General features: G+C 44.2%; 1 protein-coding gene across 1 annotated transcript in view; it reads left to right on the top strand.

Annotated features, from left to right (window-relative positions):
* TMEM132D (transmembrane protein 132D) overlaps nucleotides 1-20880 on the top strand; it is an 832282-nt gene that overhangs the window by 624641 nt on the left and 186761 nt on the right. The gene's annotated exons all lie outside the window — the stretch shown is intronic.

Here is a 20880-nt window from a genome sequence, read left to right as displayed (position 1 = left end):
TTCCAACTCGCCCTCACAGCCCTCTAGGCTGGCTTGGTGGGGTCACTCTAGAAGGTGTCTGAAAATGTCAAGACCCCAAACGAAGCAACCTTATTCTCTCTTATTTCTGGGACCTGCTCTTATTCTCTCTTTTTTTTCTGGGACACTTCTAGATGGTGCTCCTCCACGCAGGTGAGATCCCGCTTTCAGGCACTGCTTTAGCAACTCACGCGGGACCCGGGCCTGGGAGAAGTCAGAAAGTGATTGTGGAACAAACATGGAATGCAGGCGGCCCTGACCTTGCTCTCCTTGTTCCACCATCCCCTGAACTGTGGTGTCTGGGCTGCCGGGTATCCGTCTAGAATGACTTATTTTGTGTGTCTCAGCTCAGGGGATGTGAAGTTTTCTGAGCATGTAGTTTGTGTTTTTAGTTTCTTTTCAGGGTTAGCAAGAGACATAGAAATATGTCTCTACCAGAGAGTGAATCGATGTGTCATTCTTTCATCATAGCAGCATTACCTAAATTTTAATTATTCAAGTATAAGTCTCATGATTTGGGGTAGTTCTATGTTCCTATTTCTGTTATAAACTTAGTGCTCTTTTTTTTTTTTTTTTTTTTTGAGACAGAGTCTTGCTCTGTTGCCCAGGCTGGAGTGCAGTGGCACGATCTCGGCTCACTGCAAGCTCCACCTCCCGGGTTCACACCATTCTCCTACCTCAGCCTCCCGAGTAGCTGAGACTACAGGCACCCAGTGCCACACCCAGCTTATTTTTTGTGTTTTTAGTAGAGATGAGGTTTCACCACGTTAGCCAGGATGGTCTTGATCTCCTGACCTCGTGATCCGCCCACCTCGGCCTCCCAAAGTGTTGGGATTACAGGCGTGAGCCACTGCGTCCGGCCAGTGCTCTTCTTTAAATAGACTTGACTTATTTTTATTATTTTATTTTATTTTATTATTTTATATTTTTTAGAGACTGAGTTTTGCTTTGTCACCCAGGCTGGAGTACAGTGGTTCAATCATGGCTCACTACAGCAATTGAACTCTTGGGCTCAAGTGATCCTTCTGCTCAGTCTCCCAATTAGCTGGGGTGACAGGTGTGTGCCGCCATACCTGGATAATTGTTTAATTGTTTTTGCAAAGGTGAGGGTCTCACACTGTTGACCAGGCTAGTCTTGAACTCCTGGCCTCAAGGAATCTTCCCAACTCTGCCTCCCAAAGCATTAGGATTACAGGCATGAGCCACTGCATCTGGCCAATGGACTCAACTTTTAATTTAATAAATCTATTTCCAAAGATATTTTACACCACTTTCATTATTGTTATCATTTGTAGTAAAATAATTGTTAAAATAAATATATTATGAAACAATTCCAGAGCATCTTCTTGCCAGGAAAAGGCCCACTGCTCTTTGTTTAAAACAACAACAACAAAAAAAGGTGAGGAAGTAGGATTGGTAGGATGAGCAGTGTTTAAATAGCTGTGAGGCCGTATGGGCACCAGACTGATACCATCTCTGTGAAAGACTCAGAACCATGGCTGAAATGGGGGAAGGAAGACCGGTACCTCGCCATGTATCTCAGTGCTAGTTTAATGCGCTATCCATGTGCTAAGTAAAGTCGCTTCTAATTCTATTTGCTGACGAACTCTAGTCCCAAGAATGCTGCTGCAGGGACTCCATACATCAGAACACACGTTGTTCTGGCCTATCCGCTGAAGGACCGGCAGGTTTGAGAAAAGAGCCCTCGTTGGATGGAGACACGGGGGGAACAGAGACTCTCCCAGTTCCTTTTAACTCTCATGCCCATAAGACTTCCAGCATCGTCTCAGCTCCGTATTTTTTTAGAGCAAATCTGGTAATTTAATCTTTTTTTCCTACAACTATGAAACTCACATCCGAGAGAATGTATCTTCTTAACTGCGGGAAGTATAGGATATGTCTAAATTAGTGGTATTTTCACATACCTGCAAGCAGCAACATAAGAACATATCGACTCCTGAATTAGAAATCAGATGCAAATACTCTTCTGTTTTTTTCAACTTTTGTTTAAGTTCAGGGGATACATGTGCAGGTTTGTTACATGCATGTATTGTGTGATGCTGAGGTTTGGGGTACAATTGATCCCATCATCCAGGAAGTGAACACGGCACCCAATAGGCAGTTTGTCCTCCCTACCTCCCCATTCGACTATTCCCCAGTCTCTACTGTTCCCATCTTTATGTCCACGGGCACCCAGTGATTAGCTCCCGCTTATGAATGAGAACATTAGGTAACTGGTTTTTCATTCGTACATTAAATGGCTTAGGGTAATGACCTCCAGCTGCATCCATGTCGCTGCAAAGGACATGATTCTGTTCTTTATTATGGCTGCATAATATTCCATTGTGGGTATGCCCCACATTTTCTTTATCCAGGTCCACCGTGGCTGGGCACCCAGGTTGATTCCGTCTCTTTGCTATTGTGAGTAGTGCCGCAGTGAGTGTATGAGTTCATGTGTTTTTCTGACAGACTGGTTTATTTTCCTTTCGGTATATACTCAGCAGTGGGATTGCTGCACCAAGTGGTAGTTCCGTTTTAAGTTCCTTAAGTTCTTTGAGAAATCTTCAAACTTCTTTCCACAGTGCTTGACAAATTAATTGACATTTCCACCAACAATGAATAAGCATTCTCTTTGCTCCACAGCTTCACCAGCATCTGTTATTCTTTTGCTTGTCTTTTGTTTTGTTTGTTTTGTTTTGTGGATTTTTTTTTTTTTTTTTTTTTAAGACAGAATCTCACTCTGTCACCCAGGCTGGAGTGCAGGGGTGCAATCTCGGCTCACTGCAACCTGCACCTCCCAGGTTCAACTGACTCTCGTGCCTCAGTCTCCCAAGTAGCTGGGATTACAGGCATATGCCACCACGCCCAGCTAATTTTTGTATTTTTAATAGAGAAAGGGTTTCACTGTGTTGGCCAGGGTGGTCTTGAACTCCTGACCTCAAGTGATCCACCCACCTTGGCCTCCCAAAGTGCTGGGATTACAGGCATGCACCACCACGCATGGCTAATTTTTATATTTTTAGTGGAGACGGGATTTCACCGTGTTGGCCACGCTGGTCTCGAACACTTGACCTCAAGTGATCCACCTGCCTTGGCTCCCAAAGTGCTGGGATTACAGGCATGCACCACCATGCCTGGCAAATTTTTGTAGTTTTAGTAAACATGGGGTTTCATTGCATTGGCCTGGCTAGTTTCAAACTCCTGACCTCAGGTGATCTGCCCACCTTGGCCTCCCAAAGTGCTGGAATTACAGGTGTGAGCCACCGTGCCTGGCCTATTTTGTTACTTATTAATAATAGCCTTCTAAGTAATGTGAGCTACTATTCCACTGTGGTCTCGATTTGCATTTCCCTAATGCCTCCAATTAAGGTCTAATATCTAGAATCTATAAGGAATTTAAACAAATCAACAAGCAAAAAACAAATAAGCAGGCAGAAGATATGAACAGACACTTCTCAAAAGATGAAATCCATGCAGCCAACACATATACAAAATGCAAATACTCTTAATAACAATACTGTGTCACAAAATAAAGAAATACCCTATTTATCAAGAACCTCATGGGACTGCATTGTTAAAATTTGTGGCATTTCAGATTAGGAACTTAATTAATCATGTTTCCAGTGAATTCATCCAATGAAGCTTGTAGGTGACGCTCCAATATTACAATCAAGACTTACTGATGGCTTGGTTCCCTGGCTTGCTGGAGGAGTAATTCTCAGATTCGATGTGCACACAAATTACTGATCTGTCTAAAATGCAGACCCTGATTGAGCACGTCTGGGGTGGGCCTAGGATCCTACATTCCTAGCAAGTGCCCAGGGCATGCAGTCCCTGCTGGTCCTAAAACCACACTTGGAAGAGCAAAGCACTGTGTGGCTTGAGTGTTCTTTTCTTTATTGTAACATCATTCTTGAGATGTTTGAGTACCTGGCATCCAATCACCCCCACTTTGCTGTAGAAAAACTATCCTATGTGCAGAAGTAGGAACACTTTTACACCGTTGGTGGGAGTGTAAGTTACTTGCAGCATTGCGGAAGACAGTGTGGCAATTCCTCAAGGATTTAGAACCAGAAATACCGTTTGATCCCGTGATCCCATTATGGGGTATATACCCAAAGGATTGTAAATCATGCTACTATAAAGACACATGCACACGTATGTTTATTGCAGCCCTGTTCACAATAGCAAAGACTTGGAACCAACCTAAATGCCCATAAATGATAGGCTGGATAAAGAAAATGTGGCACATATATACCATGGAATACTATGCAGCCATAAAAAGGATGAGTTCACATCCTTTGTAGGAACATGGATACAGCTGGAAGCCATCATCCTCAGCAAACTAACACAGAAACAGCACACCAAACACTGCATGTTCTCACTCATAAGTAGGAGTTGAACAATGAGAACACATGGACACAGGAAGGGGAACATCACACACCAGGCCCTGTTGCGGGGTGGGGGGCAAGAGGGGAGGGAGAGCATTAGGACAAATACCTAATGCATGCAGGGCTTAAAACCTAGATGCTGGGTGGATGGGTGCAGCAAACCACCACGATACATGTATACCTATGTAACAAACCTGCACGTTCTGCACATGTGTCCCAGAACTTAAAGTAAAATTTTAAAACGAATCAAAAAGAGAAAAGAAAAACTGTTCTGGGGTATCTTCTTCTATAGAAGAGGTCTAAGATTTTGAGTCAGAACATCACAGGACAGGGTTGTGTTCCTGATTTTAGCTTTGGTGCTACGAAGCTGAAACTAATGATCTTGAAAATCCATGGAGGGGGCTGCCAGTCTTTCAGCAGCAGGTTGTCCGGGTGTCTTATTTTTTTTCCTAACAAATCCCCATCAGTCAGTCTCAGCAAAACATGGCCTGATTTTTTTCTTCAAGTGAGTTTCACAAACATTACTTAAAACCTATTGCTTTGGGAAAAATGCACTCCCAAAATATATTTGTATGTATGTCTCTGGCGTTATAAAACACAAACGTTATCATATTACTCTGCTCCTAACAATAACGCCTTTGAGGCAGCTGTCACAGGGAGCAACCACAGGTGGCAAGAACATTCCTGCCCATCAGAAAGCAAGACACACAGATGCCACTGCAAGATACTCAACAACAACCATCTTTTAACAATACAAGTTAAACCTTGTCGTGACTGTAATTGTCTGTGATGAATTCCAAAGGGATGCCAATATTTTGACATGTACCAAATTGGAGGATGAGCACTCATTGGAAAGCACCTCAGCCTTTTATTAATGGAACACTTTAGACCCCAGTTGCACAGAGAAACAAAAAAGTGCCTAATTGTTCTGACTTAACTTGAACTGCAAGCTGCCTGATACACCCATTCTCCTGACACACTCTCTCACACACACAAACGGTATGGAATTTTTACTGTAAGGATGTAATGCACTCCCAGAGATCCAAGGGAAGCCCTTGGAATATGCAATTGCATTTCATTCTACCAAACGACGGAGATTTGTCTAGACGTGATTCAAATGGCATTTGTGTATGGTACATTGCCACACATTGTTTTCGGGGGAAATACGTGATAAGATTACATTACACTCTAATGCCATCCTGTGTAACGATGCAGTCATCTCCCAAATAAATTGTCTAAATACTTTAATTTTCCAGAAGTCATCTTTGACTCTTGAGTCTGAGAATTTAAACTCAAGTGGTACCCTGCATTCTACAGGGTTTCTATGGTAACCAGACCAGACTTGTGGGAGCTGAGCTTCTGGTCTCGATACAGCTTTGTAGCTTTGCTTAGAGGAACCTGCTCTTGACAACACTTACCTTTTTGGCAGAGACACAGATGATAAATTATTGCTAGAAGAAAAATGAGAAAAGAACAAAGGGAGAAGCAGGACAACCTTATCTGCATACAGGACACTGGAACCGATGAAGGAATCAAGACTTGACAAATCGAGACTCTGAAAAGCCAGAGCTTACAGATTCCTAGGAGATCCTTTCATTCTCGGCCTACGGCTTTTCCCGAGTGGCTCGTTTGATTGTCCCATTCTGTTCTGACTGGCTGCCACTGTCACTCAGTCATCAGATGGAACCCCTCCGGTTCACGTCACTGCCTTTCCTTTCGGACGCCTTGGTAACATTGCTATCCATTATTAAGTGGCAATAGCTGAAGCCCTGTTCCCACATTTTCACTAACAAGAAGCTAGGTTCTACATACAGTGTGAAAAATTAGACCCAGCCTCTGCTCTGAGGAAGCTCATGCACCTGCGACCAAATAATGACACACAAGAGACGAGGATACAAGTGAGCTGGAGCGGAGGAGGCAGAAACAAAGCAGACCCTAGAACAGTGGTAACTGGGGGGTTTTGTTAAGTAAGAAGGTCTCCAGGCTCATCTTTCCTCTTTGTGGGTCATCCTATCCTGATACTCTGTCTCCCAGTTCTGTCTCTCACTACCATGGCCTCTGTGAACATACCTCACATCTAACAAATACATTCACTCTTTCATTCATCCAAGGCTTATCGAGTGTCTACTATGTACCAAGCACCATTCTAAGGCAGAGTGTTGAGACAGGGCTAGCAAAACTCCTGCCCTCATGTCCCTAGGAATCTATCAGGGGAGATAGAAGGAAGGGAAGGGGAGGAGGAAGGGAAAGAGGAAGAGAGGAAGGGAGAAGAAAATGTATCAGAAAAAGTACTGTGCAAAAAATACCATAAGGTAATGGGATAGAAAGGACCAACTTAGACTGGGTGGCCTGGAGGTTTTCTCTGAAAAATCACTACACAAATTGAGATCCAAGTAAAATGAAAGAACCAGTTACACAGAGATCAGAATGCAGAATAAAAACAAGAGGGAAGAAATTTTTTTTAAAAAAGACAAAGATAAAACCCTCAACAGGGACCAGATGAGCCTGTTAAAAGAATAAAAGAAGGTCAGTGTGGCTGGAGTATAACTGGAGTATAATGAGAAAGAGAAGGGATGAGGTGGCACCAGCCCAGAGACTTAGGAAGGGGCTTGATTGTGGGGCTTGTTAGGACCTCGGTTTGATCCCAAGGTGTGATCAGAAGCAGCTGGAGGACTTTCCGCCAGGGAGTGGTAACCATCTTAAAGGCCATTCTGGTACTGGGTAAAAAACAGACTGGGGCTGGGATGCCCAAGAATGAGAGGAGGTAGAGCTCTGTTTGGAGACATTTGCTTACCCAGGTGAGATGTGATGATTCTTTTAATTTGAGTGGTGATAGCAGAGACAGAGGGAGTAGAGGGATCTGTGGCACATTTAGGTCAATCTTAATGTTGGCCAATGGATTATATGTGGGAGGCTGGCTGATAAGAACTCTAAAAAGTTGAGAAGGGAAATAACAGATGTTGGTCTCATTGGCAGAGTGGTCCTATTTAATGCTGGTAAATGGGATGAGGTCACTGGTGAGAGGAGACAGAGAGAAGAGAGGAGAGAAAGGCAAGGGAGGGGAGGGGAAAAAGAGGAAGAGGAGAAAATGGAGAGGAGAGGAGAGGAAGGGAAGGATAAAGAGGAGAGGGGAGGGGAGAGGAGATAAGAGAAAGGGAGAGGAAAAGAGTGAAGAGAAGGAGTGAAGAGGAAGGGGGAGTGGAGGTGAGAAAAGAAAGGGAAGACAGGGGAAGGGCAGAACAGGAGAAGAGAAGAGGAGAGAAGAGAAAGGAATGGGAGAGGAGGGAAGAGGAGAAAGGAAAGGAGAGGGATAGAAGGAAAGAACCAAGTCCTGATGCACAGGTACCCAGCCCCTGGCAAGCTGTGCAGAGGAGGAGGAGCGAGCCAAGGAGGCTGAGAGGGGAGCCCCAGTGTGGCCGCAGGACATCCATTAGCTAAGCCAAGAACATATTTCAAGGAGGCAGGAGACATCTCTGCCTAATGCTGCTTCTTGGTCAGTAAAAATAGGAGTACTGAAATGACCATCCAATATGGCAGCACAAAGGCCATCATTGGCCTTCACAAGAGGAGTCTCCATAGAGGAGGCAAGACAAAAATCTCTCAGAGCAGATTGAAAAGGGAGTTCATTCAGTCACTCAGTGCACCTATTTATTGGGCACCTACTACATGCCAAGCCTGGCAGTAAATGTCACAGACAAAGATCCCCCACATTGCAGTGCTTATGTTCTCCTCGGGAAGAGATCATGAATGAGATGAATGAGTAAAATGCATGTCCCGTGAGGAATGTGTGCTACAAAGTAGAAGAGAAACCTTGTAAGAGGGACAGCTGTGCCTGGGAGGGGAGGAGGTGGAAATTTGGGTTAGGCTGGTTTGAGAAGACCTGGCTGAGAACATGGCATGTGAAGGAGAAGAGAGACTGAGCATGTGGATTTCTGGGGCAAGAGCGCTTCAAGCAGAAAGTGTAGCAACCGCAAAAGCCCTGAGGTGGGAGGGTGTTGAGGAGCCCCGAGCAGGCCAGGACAGCTGGAGTTGAAGACATGAGGGGAGAAGAGGAGAGTGGCATCGCAGAAGCCATGGGGAGCCCGAAAGGCAAGACCCTCCGTGCACAGCCATGAGGGCCAGGAGGGACACCGGGGCTAACTCCCAGAGCAATGGAGAGTGTGTGCATGAGGAAGTGCAGACAGCTCTTTCAGAGGGCGTGGTAGATTACTGACCATGCATATACTTCTACGTGCCATATTCGGACCGAAATCACATTTCACCAGGAGATCCGCCCCACATTGTGTCCATTTTCAAGAGCCACCTTGGCTCCCCTGTCTGCCACAACACTGGACATTTGTTCTTTTAGCTTCCTGGCATTCAAACCACATTTTTTTTATTGACTCAAGCTGCCCCACCCTCAATGTACATGGTTCTGATGGGACTAACTCCACTTCCCAGCTCCCGGGTGTTACATGACCCTGGCTGGTCCATGGGAACCTGACATCCCTTTGGCCATAATGATTGTCCCATGAATGAGCGTGTGACCCAGCCTGACAGCTCAGAGGTCATTCCTGGATTTTGTAGGAAACATTATGAAAGAAAAGTTTTGTTTTGGTGGATTTTTTTCCCATAAGTTACTGGGGGTACAGGTGGTACTTGGTTACATGAGTTAAGTTCTTTAGTGGTGATTTGTGAGATTTTAGTGCACCCATCAACCAAGTAGTATACACTGCACCATATCTGTAGTCTTTTATCCCTCCCCTCTCACTCTTATCCCCAGGTTCCCAAAGTCAATTGTATCATTCTTATGTCTTTGTGTCCTCATAGCTTAGCTCCCACATATCAGTGAGAACATATGATGTTTAGTTTTTCATTCCTGTGTTACTTCACTTAGAATAACAGTCTCCAATCTCATCCAGCTCCCTGCAAATGTCGTTAATTCATTCATTTTTATGACTGAGTAGTATTCCATCATGTATATACCACAGTTTCTTTATCCACTCGTTGATTGATGGGCATTTGGGTTGGTTCCACGATTTTGCAATTGTGGATTGTGCTGCTATAAACATACGTGTACAAGTTTCATTTTCAAATAATGACTTCTTTTCCTCTAGGTAGATATTCAGTAGTGGGATTGCTGGATCAAGTGGTAGTTCTGCTTTTGTTCTTTAAGGAATCTCCACAGTGTTTCCATAGTGGCTGCACTAGTTTACATTCCCACCAGCAGTGTAGAAGTGTTCCCTGATCACCACATCCACGCCAACATCTAGTAGTTTTTGAGGAGGATTTTTTCTTTGAGACAGGATTTTGCTCTGTCACCCAGGCTGGAGTGCAGTGACACAAAATCTGCTCACTGCAAACTCCACCTCCCAGGGTCCAATGATCCTCCCACCTCAGCCTCCCAAGTGGCTGGTACTACAAGCGCATGTTACCATGCCCAGCTAATTTTTGTATTTTTTATAGAGACTGGGTTTTGCCATGTTGCCCAGGCTGGTCTCGAACTCCTGGCCTCAAGCGATCCACCTACCTCGGCCTTCCAAAGTGCTGAGATTAGAGGCATGAGCCATCTCGCCCTACCAGAAAAGTTCTTAAGGATGATGTCCACCTGGAGTATGGGGCTGCCTGCAGGTGATGGCCAGTGCTGAAGAAAGCACTCAGTCAAGAGACAGAGTGCAGAGCCCAATGGCCTTACCTTGGCCATGGATGTCAACATCCCTGAAGCTGCATCTTCCCCCTATCTTCAGTTACAGGAACCAAGTCCCTTTTTTCTCTTGCTTCATCTATTTTTGATTGATTTTCTGTCACTTGCAGCTCACACAATACTGAATATACTTCCTGTCTCACATTTAGACACTTCCTTTCCATTCTGAGAACCCTGCCTGCAGGTTTCTTTCTGCTTGCTACTCACCTCCTGCTTTCTTTTCCTCTACTTTGGGATATGTATTTTCCTCCTTTGGAAGCACAAGTGCCTCAGTAGCCACACATCCCCAAAATGCCTTCCTCTGCTCATGGCAGTCTGCTCTTCCTCCCTTCTGCCTTCCTGCCTCCCTATCTATATGCCCATCCTTCAATATGCGGTTTGATCTTCTCTTAATCTTTAAGGTCCTCCTGATCACTGTGGCCTCCTCAGATCTTTCTCTCCCCCTAACTTCCCTCCATAGATGGTCAAGAGTACAGAAGTTGGAGCTGGCTTGCCTTGGTTTAAATCTCAGCTCCACCACTTACCATTTGGGTGATCTTGGGCAAACTCCTTGCCTTCTCTACATTTCAGTATTACTTTCTGCAAAATAGAGATAAGATAGTATCTGGTGAAGTAAGCTAGGCACTTAGAACATTGTCAACCTTATTGTCCAAATTCTTTCTGAATCCTACCAGAAAAGAAAACAAAAAGATACCCAAGTTAGGTCATTTGAACAGAGTATAGTAAAGGAATATCAGGACACAACAAAGCATAATGTTGTGCAGCAGGATTAGGAACAGCAAGGAGACGTCCCACCCTGAGGTCTGAAGAAGCAAAGACAAAGGATGCTCTGACCCAGAGAGATTGCTCTGTGAAGTGCACAGCTAGAGGGGAGCTCTGGCTTTTAGACAAAAGACACAGCCAGCCCACAGTAACCCTGCAGAGAGTAAGTGCTCGGGGAAATGAAGAATATGTTCTCAGATGCGATTTTCTTGTTCCTGTCTGCTCTGTTGGAACTCCCCATTGGCCAACCCCAACCAGAAGCCAGAGACCAAGGGTGCCATTGATGGTTCATGCTGTCAGCCTCCTGGTCATTGAGCAGGATAGGGGAGGGTAGGAGTGTTCTGGAGAAGATATCTAGAACTGAAGTATGAGTTGTTGTTATCCTTTGTCCTATATTCTGAACGCCTCATGCATAGACTTTCTGACCACACCACTTTCCTTTGTATAGATTGCGAGCCCCTGAAAGGAACAATAAAGACCCAGTGTCTGAGGTTACAAACTGGAGACTCTAGGGTCACAGCATTTGAATGCATCTTACTTGGGCCATGTTGCCTTGTTTTAAAAGTTGGAATTACTCATCAGTATTCAAAACATAAGAGATTATGCATAAAAATACAGATTTGTGGCATTTCCTGTGAGACCACTCAGACAGCTGTGAGCCCACCTTCTTCCTTGACAACATCTGCTGTTGCTTCAGACATGGCACATGCTCTCCAGAGTCCCACAGCTCTAACCTGGCTGCCTGTCCTCATCCACACTCCCCTCACAGCCCCGTAGAAACTTGAGTTTGGGACATCTGCCTATTCCTTAAAAATGCTTAAAACTCAGTAGGTACCTAGCAAGCTAATGATATACCTATGAGGGTTATAATGTTACTACTAAACACTAAATCAGCTGATATTTTTGGCAGGGAAGAATAATTAGCAAATTCATTTGTTATGCTTTTCTGTGCACCAATATTTTCAAAGATAATTGCTTATTCAGTTACGGTCCTTTGCCTTGATCGAGGGTATTACCATAAGAAATTAGCTGATGTATATTCTGTTTTATCGGTGCATCCTTTTAACAGATAGAACATGAGAAGCCATCACAGGCAGGGGCATCCAAGGGCAGGCTCTGGATGCAAACTTCCAGCCAGGGGTTTCCAGAAAAAAGACCCATCCCTCTGCAGGTGCCCCCAAGCCCATTCTCTCCCAAGGATGCCTCCACTTGACATTTCTCCCTCTCTCCTGAATCATCAATTTCTCCCTGTTTATTATCAAGAAAATATGTTTTAGTATCCTGTTATGGACTGAAAATGGGTCTCCCCTCCAAATACATTATGTTAAAGTACTACCCTTCAGGACTTCAGAATGTGACTGTATTTGGACATAGGGACTTTAATGAGGTAATTAAACTTAAATGAGGTCATACTGGCATGCCCCAATCCAATATGCTTGGTGTCTTTGTAAGAAGAGATCAAGATGCAGACACACACAGAGGGAAGGCTTTGCAAAGACACAGGGACAAGGCCATCTACAAGCCAAGGAGAGAGGCCTCACAGGAAAGAAACACTGATGGCACCTTGATCTTGAAGTTCCAGTCTCCAGAATTGGAGAAAATACATTTCTGTTGTTCAAATCACCCAGTCTGTATTAGTCCATTTTCATACTGCTGTAAAGAAATACCCAAGACTGAATAATTTATAAAGGAAAAGATGTTTAGTGGACTCACAGTTCCACATGGCTGGGGAGGCCTCACAATCATGGAGGGCGAATGAGGAGCAAAGGCATGTCTTACATGGCAGCAGGCAAGAGAGCGTGTGCAGGGAAATGAATTGCCCTTTATACCATCAGATCTCATGAGACTTATTCACTATCACAAGAAGAGCACAGGGAAACCCACCCCCATGATTCAGTTACTTCCCACCAGGTCCCTCCCATGACACATGAGGATTATGGGAGCTACAATTCAAGATGAGATTTGGGTGGAGACGCAGCCAAATCGCATCACAATCTATGGTATTTGTTATGGTAGCCCTAGCAAACTAATAAACAGTCCTTTTTAAAAAAATCTCCCTTAGAACCCTTTTACACTACTGGTGGGAATATAAGTTAGTACAACCACTGTGGAAAACAGTGGGAGATTCCTTAAAGAACTAAAAGTAGACCTACCATTTGATCCAGCAATCCCACTCTTGGGTATCCACCAAAAGGAAAAGAAGGCATTATAAGAAAAAGATGCATGCACATGCATGTTTATAATAGCACATTTTGCAATTGCAAAGATATGGAACTAACCTCAGTGCCCATCAACCAAGTGGATAAAGAAAATGTGGTGTATATACACCATGGAATACTATTCAGCCATAAAAACGAATGACACAATGTCTTTTCCAGCAACTTGGATGGAGCTGGAGGCCATTATTCTAAGTGAAATAGCTCAGAAATGGAAAACCAAATATCATATGTTCTCTCTTTATAAGTGGGAGTTAAGCTGTGAGGATGCAAAAGCTAAGAATGATTTAATGAACTCTGGGAACTCACAGGGAAAGGTTGAGAGTGGAGTGAGAGACAAAGACTATATATTGGGTATGGTGTATACTTCTCCAGTGAAAGTGCACTAAAATATCAGAAATCACTACTAAAGAACTTATCCATGTAACCAAACACCACCTGTACCCTAAAAAACTGTTGAAATTTTAAAAATAAAAATTAAATCTCCTTAGATCCCTCCTTCTTTGAGCTACAGCCATTTTCCTGTGAACATTTTAAAACAAGCTTCTAGTCACTGTTCAGCTTTCGTGTTCTCCTCTGTGCAGTCTGGGCTAATTGTCACCCCAGCCACTTGATTGAAGTCACCCTTTTCATGGCCACCGATGCTGTCCAGGGTGCTGAAGGAAGCGGTTGCTCCTCTTTGCTCATTTCACCCCACCTTTCAGGGGTATATAATCCAGTGGTTCCTCCCTTGTCTGTCAGACATATGATGTTCTCTCAGTTTCTGTATCACCCTAATCTCTTGCTGTTTCCTCTCCTGCCTCAAGGACTACTTCCTGGTCTCCTTGGCTATCTCTTCTCAACCCCCCAAATTTAGAGTGTCCTAGGCCTCTGTGGTAGACTCTCTCCTCTTTCATTTCTAAGCTTTAACTCCCAAATGTTATCTCCAGCACAAACTTTCCCATGACTTTCAGACTCATTTCAGGCTCAACTGCCTATCTGATAGTTCCTTGAGGATGTCTAATGGTCTAATACGTCTCAAACTTAACATAGCCAAATGAAAACACTTGGTTCCAGTTCTTCCCAATTTGGCCCTTTCCCTCGTCTTTCCCATCTCAGTAAATTGCACCAACCTCAGCCCCATTGCTCAAGTCAAATTACAAGAAGTCAACTTGAACTCTTCTCTGATCCCTCACACCCAAATGTCACATTAGCTTTTCTCCTAAATAATGTGACTTTTCAAGTCACATTAGCTTTTCTCCTAAAATGGTTCCCAAATCTATCCACTTCCCCACTCCCTATCTTCACAACTGCCAATTTAGTCCATATGACCTCCATTTTACACCTGGGCCATTGCAAGAGCCTCCTACCTGGCTCCCAGCTCCATCCCTGACTCTAATTACCATCTGTTCTCCTTAAATATGTAAAACTTATTATGCACTTTCATGCTTAAACCTGCCACTAAGATTAAAAACACACTCCCATTACTACAGGGAAGAGACGGTCTGGATCCTGCCTTCCTTTCCAACCTCCTCGGCACTTCACTATGCTCTAACCCTGATCATTTTTTTTTCCCCCTAACATACCAAGTTTATTTATACTTTAGGGATTTTGCAGTCACCAGTGGGTTCCTCCCTTGCCTGGAACAAGTTCTCCCAGGTTTGCACGTGCCTGGTTCTTCTTTAGGCAACAGCTCAGATGTCACTCAGGCAAGGATGCTGACCATTACCGGAGGAGCTTCCAATAGTCACCATGTGGATACTGCTGATGCTCAGCCTAGATCCTCCTGCAGTGAGTGTTGGCTGTTAAGGGCACACAGCTGCCCACTTTCTCTGGAAAATGACCCTCAATGTTCAGGAGCCACCTAACCATGAAGGAAATGGCTTACTGAGGGCGGCTGAAAGATGATAATTAGATAAGAGGGCCTGGGGTGTCTACAACCCTGCTGTGTGGTTAAAGCTCCCGAAGCCCTAATGCTCAGCCATGGCTAGAGTCTACCCGAGACACATCCTGGCTTACCTCATTATCTCACCTCCTTATAATTGTTCCCTCAATGACTCATGCGCACCCAAATCCCCATCTCAGACCAGGCTTATGGGAAACTGGACTAAAGACACACATCACCCAACTTGTCTTTTTGTTTATTTTGCAGCATGTATTATTATTTGAATTCATTTAGTAGACTTATTTGCTTGCTTATTTGCAGTCCTCTTATCTCACTATAAGTTCTTAAAGGCACATGATCCATGTCCAGGGTCCTTCAAGCCTAGCACCGTGCTCGGTACACAGTGAGTGCCCAGTGATATCACAGGAGAAAACGGAAGAATGAACAGAAGAATGCATGCAAAGCAAGCCACACATATTACGTGACTGACTAGCAAAATGCCTGTCTTTTGGCACAAAGGTAAAAGTGAACACATGGCCTGGGTCGTTACCCTTCCCTTCACAGATGTCAATTTGAATTAATTTAGGACAGTCACATAACTTCACCACTCAAAAGATATTTCTCCCAATGGGTGTTCATAAGCCAATGTATATTATGAGTGATTTATTTCTCAATTTGAGGGTAAGCAACTTTTAGGCATAGACTGGAACACTTCTATTTTTGCAGAAAAGATAAAAAATAGTGTCATTCCACAAATATGTGTGCTTGATGCTCCAATTACTATTGATAATGATTATAATAATAATTATCTTTGCTAGCATGTTCTATGCCTTATATATTTATATATGTGCATAGATTATCTTCTTTAATCCTTGAAACAACCCTGTAAATGAAGTGGGAACTAGCCCATTTACAAATGAGGGTAATGAAGTTCAGGGCATTTAAATGACTTGCTCAAGATCAGCCAGCCGGAAAGGATTAGAGTAAAATAATTCCAGCACATGCATCTAGTTTTATGAGCAAACGGGTCCTGTTTAGACAGAAGATGGTGGGATTGTGCATCCCTCTTTTAATTGTTGCATCAGTTTAGTTGCAAGAGATAGATAACCTAACCCAAAATGGCTTGAGCAAGAAAGGCTTCTGTGATTCTACATCTCATGTAAATTAACATGCAGTGGTACTGTCCAGGAAGCCTCTGACATCAGGTGTTGCTGGACCCAGGAGCTCAAGCAGTCACTAGGGTCTGCTTTTCTCCATTTCTCAGTTATCTCCATGCCCAGACAGCATCTCCATATGTGGTATTGGGATGCCTGCTGTAGGACAAGCTCACACCCTCCTAGACTCACTGCAGTGGCATTTCCTGGAAGCCCTAGTGAAATTCTTGTGTTTCCCTACATCTGTGTGGGTAGCATATCCACCCCCAGATCCCCCCTGCATCCAGAAGAATGCAAAGCCCTGACTGGCCAGGCCTGAGTCACACACTCACACTTGGACTAGACTGAGAAGGGAAGGGGCGTAATTCCTCAGGTGAAAATCCAGGTGTCCTGAGCAGGAGAAAGGCAAATCATTGTCAAAACCAGGGGATGGGCTGGGCGCGGTGGCTCACGCCTGTAATCCCAGCACTTTGGGAGGCCAAGGCGGGCGGATCATGAGGTCAGGAGATAGAGACCATTCTGGCTAACACTATGAAACCCCATCTCTACTAAAAACACAAAAAGAAATAAGCCAGGTGTGGGGGTGGGCACCTGTAGTCCCAGCTACTCGGGAGGCTGAGGCAGGAGAATGGCATGAACCCAGGAGACGGAACTTGCAGTGAGCTGAGATCGTGCCACTGTACTCCAGCCTGGGCGACAGAGCGAGACTCCATCTCAAAAAAAACAAAAAAAAAAACAGGAGATGCCCATAAGAATGCATCCTACCTCCATGGTCAGTTGACTAGTCTGCCACTGGCCAGCTCAGTTTACCTTGAGTTCATTTCTCTGGGAAAGACCCTTCTTCTCAGACACCCATGGTCTGTTGTGTGTGGAATAATACACCTCACTTGGATAGGCCAGGGGAATTCTGATGCCATGCGTCCCACCATAGCTCTCTGACCAGATGCTAAAATATCAGAGTGGGCTCCAGAAGAATCTGCTCAACAAATTGCTTTTTTATGGTACCTGGGATCTCGATAAGGCTCAAAGCTAAAATTCCTGTTGAGAATTAAACAATAAAAATAGGCTGGTTGTGGTGACTCATGCCTGCAATCCCAGCACTTTGGGAAGTCAAGGCAGGTGAATCACCTGAGGTCAGGATCCTGTTTGAGACCAGCTGGGCCAACATGGTGAAACTCTGTCTCTATTAAAAATACAAAAATTAGCTAGGCATGATGGCACATGCCTGTAATTCCAGCACTTTGGGAGGCCAAGGCAAGAGGATCACCTGAGGTCAGGAGTTCAAGACCAGCCTAGCCAATATCACGAAACCCCGTCTCTACTAAAAATACAAAAATTACCTCGGTGTGGTGGCTAGGTGAACCTGTAATCCCAGCTACATGGGAGACTGAGGCAGGAAAATCGCTTGAACGCTGGGAGGCAGAGGTTGCAATGAGCCAAGATTGTGCCACTACACTCCAGCATGGGCAACAGAGCAGGACTCTGTCTCTAAATAAATAAATAAATAAATAAACAAACAAACAAACAAATAAAAGGATTTTACTCTGGATACCCAGAATCAGCTACAGCTATGTCACACGGCAACCTTACCTAGACAACACAACTGTCACCCAGGTGCCTGCCACCTCATTCCTCCACTGCATGTCCTCTGCTCCCTTCTTGTCTGTGCATCCTTTAGGAGGGCAAGACAGATGGTGAGCAAACTAACAAATGGACATGATGATTGCAGATAGTATAATTGTATGTACTAAGAGGCCAAGGCAGGAGAATCGCTTGAACCCCAGAGGCGGAGGTTGCAGTGAGCTGAGATTGCACCACTGCACTCCAGTCTGAGACAGAGTGAGACTCTGTCTCAATCAATCCATCAATAGTACAAGTCAAGCCCCTGACATGTTTTGTTTGAAACCCACACCCATCCCTCTCCTTATGGAATAGCACTCCTTCCTTTCCTTCACCAGCCATGTGGCTTGGTGGTATTAACTCTCTCCCCCCTGCAGAGGTGGTCCTGCACTGATTAAAGCCACTCCACCCTCCGCAAGGGCATAGCAACTGATTCCTGAATAGTGTTTACCTCAGTCATAGTCAGTGAGAGAGAAGGAGATATCTCCTGATGCTTCTGTAAAAGAGACCCCTCTTCCTCTATTTTTCCCCCTCTCCAAGTGTGTTGTTTGAAAATGTAGAATCTGGAAATGCTGTGGCTGTTTTACTGTCAAGAGTGCTGAGGGCTGAATCCGTAGAACAGAGATGGGATGGGTTTAGGGGGTGCAGTGAGGGACAGGTGGAGGTTGAGGACACATAAAGTCATAAGATTGCCAGATATAAACACAGATAAACGAAAAATATTTTATGCACCATGAAAAATGTCCCATGTAATTTTAGAACATAATTGCATTAAAATTATTTATTCATCTGAAATTCAATTGGGCATCTTATATTTTTATTTGCTGAATTTGCAACTCTATAAAGCTGACACTGTAGAAAGCACAGTTATGAGAGGAAGAGAAATCAGATTCCTACTGAGGCACCAGCTTCAGCCACTGGGTCAAACCTTGCCTGAACACATCAGTAAAAGGAAATAATAAGCTCTCTTGTTGGTTTAAGCTTGAGCTGGATGTTCTGGGTCTTGCCCCAAAAAGAGTAGGACTTGGTCAAGTTATTTAATCCCTCTAAGGGATGTATTAGTCCATTCTCACACTGCCATAAAGAAATGGCTGAGGCTGCATAATTTATAAAGAAAAGAGATTTAATTGGCTCACACTTCTGCAGGCTTTACAGGAAGCATAGTGGCTTCTGTTTCTGGGGAGACCCCAGGAAACTTACAATCATGCAATCATGGTGGAAGGTGAAGGGGGACCAGACACGTCTCACATGGCTGGAGCAGGAGGGAGAGAGAGCGGGGGAGCTGCCACACACTTTTAAACAACCAGATTTTGTGAGAACTCTGTCATGAGAACAGCACCAAAGGGATGGTGCTAAACTGTTTGTGAAGGATCCACCCCCACAATCCAATCACCTCCCACCAGACTCTATCTCCAACTCTGGGGATTACAATTAAACATGAGATTTGGTTGGGGACACAGATCCAAATCATACCACCTAACTACTGCATATGGACAGCCTAGGGTGAGAGATGAAAATTCAAGACCAGGAAGACTGGAATGCAACCTGGCTAACATCTGTAAAGAAATATCATATGAATCAGAAGAGGATGAGGCTATGGGGGGAAATGAGAAAGGAGAAACAAAGAAGTGTGCCTTGGCAGTGCCTGTGCTGGATGTGGGCAGAAGAGCCCAGTCTCCATGACAGATGGGACCCTCTTAGGAGAAGCAAATCCCCTAACATTCACTGAGTCCTAGCATGTCCCAAAGCACTGTGTTAAGCTCTTTACAGACATAATCTCATTTAATACTCTCCCAAATCTATAATTTAGATACTCATATTTATCCCCATTTGATTACTGAGGGATCTAAGGCTTAGAGGGATTAAATAACTTGACCAAGTCCTACTAAGTGACAGAGCTGGGATTGAACCATGGCACTTGACCCTTTTGCTTAACCACTCTGCAATTCTCAAGGATGCCAGGAAGCACAGACACCATTTTATAAATCCTTTTTAATTTTTGTATGGATATATAATGGTTGCACATATTTGGGGGTGCATATGATATATTGATACCAGTTTACAATGTGTAATGATCAAATCGGGGTAATCGGGATGTCCATCACTTCAAACATTTATGTTTTCTTTGTTCTGGGAACACTACAAATCTTTTCTCCTATTTTGATTCCGACGTATTCTTTCAATTTTCTGATTTTTTTGGTTGCCCATAACTCCCCGAATGGGGAGAAAGCCCTGGCTAGGGGATACGTGTATTCAGGCATCTTGGGCCCGGCATCTCCCACAGTAAATTAAACATTGGTCATATCAATGCACCAAGTCCCTTTTGCTTTATCCAAGGAAGTCAGCATCCCTACACCTGGTCACTTCTGAATCAGAAAGGTTTCCTTTTTCCTTTTGGGCTTTTACATTGTTCACTGTCTTCCAGTTCTTTTCAGATAGCTTTTTAGATTCAAATGGATTTGGTAGGAAGTTAATTTTTTGCTACCGTGTCTGTATTTCTCCCCATGTTAATTCCCGTGGAAGGACTCACCAGACCCAGTCTCCCCTGGAAGTGCATCCACTGAGTTAGGTATATTTAAGTTTACATGAGAGTAGGTCCCTCCCCAAGCCACAAAAAGAAAAGAAAAGAAAAGAAAAAGGCAGCCCCCAGATAGCACCAGAAGTGATCCAACTGAACCTATGCTTCTTTTGCAAGATGCTGAGTTCAGTTGAGACATGGAGGAGAAAACTCACTGCTGGCTGGTAGACCTAAGGTATCCCCTTTGCTCAAAGTCAGAAATAGTAGATGTAAAGCCCAGTGGACAGACACAGTTGATCAAGAAATATTTATTTATTTGTTTTTCTGTAACTCAGTTACTTTTCCAAGACGCTGTTTTCTATGGGTTGGCCAGAAATTAACCTCAGCCTCTTTGTGTTTGCTTCTGAGGTCATGTAAAAGGTTATAGTGAATGAGCTCAGAGTGCTCAGGCTTTGGGTCGGGTGGGTGCATCTAGTCCTCAAATTGTCTGCCATTTAGCTACTGGATAACCACTGTCTCAGTCATCTTGGCCACGTGATTCAGAGGCTTTCTGGTAGTTTCTAGGCAATACTGAGGAATGTAGAATCTTTCTAAGAGACAATTCTGGGTCTTATTTTCCTGGCTTCACCACCAGCTAGTGCTCTGGATTCTTGC

This window comes from Theropithecus gelada, chromosome 11 (assembly GCF_003255815.1).
Source record: "Theropithecus gelada isolate Dixy chromosome 11, Tgel_1.0, whole genome shotgun sequence".
Taxonomy (NCBI): domain Eukaryota; kingdom Metazoa; phylum Chordata; class Mammalia; order Primates; family Cercopithecidae; genus Theropithecus; species Theropithecus gelada.
The sequence above is the reverse complement of the archived record's forward strand: the minus strand, read 5'-3'. Positions and strand labels throughout refer to the sequence as shown.